We start from the raw sequence: 5,559 nt of genomic DNA on the forward strand, positions 1-5,559 counted from the left end.
AAATTACGTCACAAAATTCACATCGTTGTATGAAGTTTGAACACTCACTCCATATGGAGCAATTGAAATAATACAAAGTCTTTTGAAACTGGGACAAACACCGGTTTTACAAGATCGAGACAGTCTGGCTTTTTACTATGCACAGATGATCTCCCCAAGCAGTTCATCAGATTTTGGCTCTTGTTCTTCGCTAGATTTCTTTGACATTTCCATTCTGTTTAATGGCATGTAAACAAAGACTGCATCGTCGTCATGTTGGCTTATTGTCCTCCAGTCTTCCAAATCAACGTGGTAGACTTCGCTCTCATCAATGGTCATTCCACTGTTATAGGCAAAGCTTCCCAGTATGAAGTAAATATGATTTTGAACTTCGACTGCGCCATAATTGTTTGGAGGTATGTGAGGTTGTGGAACATCACGTCATTGGTTGCTGTCTTCGCCGTCGTACACCTCCACAAACTTGGACGGCACAAGCCCTCGTTGACGTTTACTAGGTGGCTCTGTTTTCCCACCTGCGACGTACAATTTCCCATCGACCACAAACACACACGCTTGGGAGTGGCTATGCTTGGTTGGTTCCAGCTTTGCCCAGGAATTCTTCGCTGGATCAAATCGGCAAACTTCTCTTCCCGCGCTTCCCTCGCCCCACGCCCCACCAATTGAATAAATGCCATCGTCATGCACAGTCACAGCGCTGCTAAACAAGTTCTGTTCTTCATGCAGAGAGAAGCTGAATCTTTCAGATACAACAGTATGATTGACTTCGGAACCACCAATCACGTACAAGAAATCTTCAAACATGCATGCCTGAAAAGTATGATGGGTGCATTTCATAGGTGGAAGCGTTGTCCAAGTGTTAGTATCTACTTGGTACTGATGGACAACTTTTTCGTCGAAAAGGGATAGGTGATTTCCAGTGTAGAGGGCAGCTGGTTTTTCTTGAAGATTTGGTAGCTTGAATTCTGGGAAAGGCTCCCATAATTTGGTCTCGCCACTGAAGACTTTGGCTACGGAAGTGGCGGATAGTGAAACTAGAGCCTAAAAGGTAAGATGGATGATTGATATGAGATCTCAGGCAGCAGCTACTACGAATGATCCCGCTTTCCAAGCGGGTAACCACTGTAAATGAAACCATTACCAGGGTCGTAACGAGGTGTATGGGATCACGGATCAAAGGTCTGAAAAGGGCCGGGATCAAGGATCACAGCCTTGGGATCTGGAATCACAACGCGTGGGAACGGGATCAGCAGTATTTTTCATGGAATCAGGAATCAAATTTCAAGTTTTGCGGGTTCAGGGATCAAAATTCTCATCATTTTTGGGATCGGGGTTCAAAATTTTGGGTAAAAATATGGGATCGGTTACGAAAAAATAGACCTCGTTACGACCCTGCGTTACTTTTGAAGAGCTCAGCGACGTTCTTTTTAATTTTTTCCAGTAACCCGTACAATGACGGGACCATTCCTGTAATGAATTGACACAAATCCTTATTTTTACATTGTGAAAAAATATTACATGAAGAGAAAAAAACGCATTGCATTAACAATTTAGCAATGCGTTTTTTTCTCTTCCTGGGTGTCGTCGTTTTGTCCTTATCGCCATCTGTGATTGACAAGTTATTGGCAAGAAAAAAAAATTAATACGTTATCTTTTTAGCCACCTTTGTTGCCACAGAATAGCTGTTCTGTTCACGTTTTTGTGGAATTTAGGGCTTGTTTTATACCTGTCATTAAACTTTATGAAAGCCCAACACACAAAGCCCAACACACGCACGCGCACACTCTCAAATCTCACCTCCACCCCTCTAATTTTGGTGTTTTGCGGTTTGAAGATAAATAACTGAGAAGGCTTTGTTGGGATAATTGCTTCGTCTGCATGCGAGTAATTGAGGAAATACCAATTGATAAAGGAGGCATGCATCTCCTTCTGCCCTGTATATTGCACACGCAAATCATCCAGTCAAGGATCGGAATGAGACTTCTATACATGGTACCATTTTTGTTTTAACTCGCGAAATGATAAAAAATACGACTTGGAATTTCTTATTTAGGGTTTCTTTTGTGGATGTCAGCACGTGGCTTTTTTGACAAGACTAGAGATTTTTACAAAAAGAATCTGGGCGTGGTTGAAAATATCGAATGGCTATAATTACCTTTGTTACATTCCCATTCTATCTATTAAGTGCTTTGCCTATTTAGCATTGCGCGTAGTTTTGCGATAAACTGTCCCCGTCAACGAGTTCTCATTTCTAGTTTTAAATCGCTTAAATTGAGCTTTCTGATCATGGCATACACTCAGTCAAATCAAATGAAGGTCAAGTCCTATGCTGAACTTGTCAGTGGAGGAAGGGCGCCTTTTTCGTGGTCACATTTGCAAAGAGAAAACGAAGAAAGTGCCATGATTGTGGCCGTCTGGAATTCATTGCAAGAGCCTGAGAAGGTACGTTTTTAATCCCTTGGGCTAACTGAAAATTGTTTGATGTCTGATTGCCCTAAATTCTGCGAAATTAAGAAGTCCAATGTAAATCCTTCCATCTCTTTGGCTAGAGGAGATGTGAGTGTTATAGGCCTTAAGTCTTCCTCCATGACTTTAGGAGGTATTACCTTAGTTTCGGGGTGACAGCAGACTCCTTGAGGATTATGGGGACACATCCATCCTCTTAGAGCTGTCGTAAAGGTGGCTGACGACTGGCGCCAAGGGACTAGGTCGGGTCCCGAAGACTTGTTCGATTATATTGTAAGCAGGGCTTCGTAGACATGATATTCCGAGACCAGGAACTCAGCCGGAACTGGGGTGGGGTCAGTCAGCTCATCAACCGATAGAGGATGGAAATGTGAAGTCAGGTTCAGCAAGAAAGTGTTGAACTTTTCCGCCAACCCTTGAGTATCAGGTGTGTCATTGTCAGGTGTGGTTGGTCCATTGGTTACCGTCGTCTTGTTAGCACCAGCTATAGTAGGGTCCACATCGTCATCATCGTCATCTTCATCATCCTCATCGGCTTCATCACCATCATCATCTTCGTCATGATCATCTGGCAATTGATCATCGTTGTCGCCGTCGTCGTCGTCATCATCATCATCCTCCTCCTCCTCATCATCATCATCATCGTCATCATCGTCTTTCATGTCGTCATTGTCATTGCCCTCGCCACCATCGTCATCTACATTGTCGTCGTCTAAAAGAAAAGTAATATATAGACTTAGCCAAGCCAAAAAGCGGAGCTCCCTGATTATTTATTCTTACTGCCTGTAGGGTTACCGGTCGTGAAAATAAAAGGTTTTGAATTGTCCGCGTTTTGTTGTTTCTGGTTGCTGTGTAATCAAATACTTTCTTTTGCTTTGTTGTACAGAAAAATTCGCTCCCTAACTAGTGAATTTCACGGTAAATTTCACGCTAAAAACCGATATCATATGAAGCACGAAGCGATATGTGCGGTTTAGGTTTTTCGAGTGACATTTACTTTGGAACTCACCAGTTTTAAATTTTTTTGAGTTTTAAAAGAAAACAATCACACCCTCAGCGAGCGAATTGAAAAGAAAAAAAGCCATTTCAGAGTCAACTGTCAATAGCCAGCGAATAGGAATCACACTAAAATTAGGAATCATCGGGAAAATTTGTCAATACAAGGTCAAAGAAGAGTTTTACTGATGTACTTTATTCCAATTTATCTCTGAAAACGAGATAAGTCACATTTTGAATTACAGTATTTCATTGAAACACGCCAGCATTGCTTTGAAGAAAAATCGGCAAAATACGGCAATGCAATCAAGAAAGGACAAACTTCAAACAAGATCCGCTCCAACACTAAATCACCTTTAGGTGCTTTAAACAAACTTCTGAAAACACAAGCTAGTGAAATTCCCCCTAATTTTATGAGAACTCCTTGCGATTACGTGTTTATAACATAAGGGCAAAATTTTCTTGTCACTGTCGAGGCACACGGAAAAACAGTTGGGCAAACGGATTAAAAAAGCATTTATTCCCTGGCATTTTAGAGCAAAACAAACAAATCATTTTTTTTTTATGTCCAAAAGATTACAGGTAATTGTTATTTAGTTCCAGTTGCGAATAAAAATTCAAGTTTCATTCCTGAACAAAGGAAAATCCAATTAAGCTACTTTTCAAAAATACGCATCCCCTTTAAATAACACGTCCGAAATAACAACTAACGGCTTAGTGCCCAAGGAAAGAATTTGTGGAGTAACTTCTTCCACCAAGTATTAGCTATTATTGGTATTCAGTTTTGTCGTTGTCGTTCTCTTTCTCTCTTCCTTCGTTTCTGTTCTGTTCATAGGTCCGCCCAGCAACATGCAACCTTATCAGAGCTTCTAAAGATATGCCAAAAATTGCAATACAGAGAAAACGGCAGCTCTAAACAAACTAAAAATAAACACTCAGCTTTAAATTTCTATCCCTCCGTTGCTTGACTTGAATGACTGCGTAGCCACCAGTGTGGACCACAGCTATCATGATATGTCAAACTGGATTGAAACCAGCAAAAAATGCAGAAAGAAAACATTTTCCAAACCGTTTTCAACCTGTACACGAAACGCGTTGACTTTGTAAGAACTATAGTTGACGTAGTATGGCCGTGTAGCTTCGTTGAGCCACAAAAAGCGCTAGAAAAATGAAGCCTCGTTTACGTTTGGGTAAGTTAACCTAGGTGAACCCGCAATCAAATCGAAAACCAGTACCTGGTCAGAGGTCAGCTAAAAAAACCGCTGACCTCGGTGAGCTCTAAGCTTGAGCCCGCGGTATGGTCACGTGATACTGGTCAGCAGATGCCTTGTTTTGACAGGTGTCAATTGATCATAGCATGGATGTCTAATATCAAAGATGTATGCTGTCAACGGGCGTGATACTGGTGAATTTGGCATACATGGAGGGATGGACGTGCGTACGGACGGACGGACGGACGGACGGACGATAACGTCATGCGTATAAAACCAAAATTACTCGCATCGATGGGCTACCATATTTTCTTAACTATGGTGCTACGCGCGCACGCTTCTTGGGCGGGCGAGGTGCTTCGCTGTAACAACGTGAAGGAATTATTTTGTCGTTTGTTCCTGATTTCAAATTATATGTATTTTAATGCGTGCAGCTACTGAAGAGCTTGCAACCAATAGTTTCCGTTTTTGGAGAGGTCTTTAGGTTTTTTTTTTCCCTTTTAACACTGTCATTAATAATTGATGAGAATCTCTGAAATCACGAATCAGCACAAGGGGAAGGACCTTAACACATCTCCTTAAGACCTTTCTAATTATTTAATGTAGGAAAAAACTCATCTAAATTGAGATGATCAGAAACCTTGAAGCTAAAAATTTCTTTAACATTTTTATGCCCTACGATATTGTTACTTCATTAATCAAATAGCTCTTTTTCTTTTTCAACAAGATAATGCACTGATGTAAAAGCAACCAAGCAACAGCAAGTTCATACCTGGATTTCCCCTTGTAATTCTCGTTAGAATTAAGAGATAAAGAACAAATGATAAATCCTGTAACATTCTGTCGACTAGTCAATTCAAGTTCAACAGTAAAACATGCGTACAATTAT

At 41.0% G+C, this 5,559-nt stretch overlaps 1 pseudogene; it reads right to left on the reverse strand.

Moving 5' to 3' along the window:
• LOC137992301 (influenza virus NS1A-binding protein homolog A-like) lies at nt 1-2,795 on the reverse strand (annotated as a pseudogene).
• Between the last annotated feature and the right edge of the window lie 2,764 nt (nt 2,796-5,559).

This window comes from Montipora foliosa, chromosome 2, assembly GCF_036669935.1.
Source record: "Montipora foliosa isolate CH-2021 chromosome 2, ASM3666993v2, whole genome shotgun sequence".
Lineage (NCBI taxonomy): Eukaryota > Metazoa > Cnidaria > Anthozoa > Scleractinia > Acroporidae > Montipora > Montipora foliosa.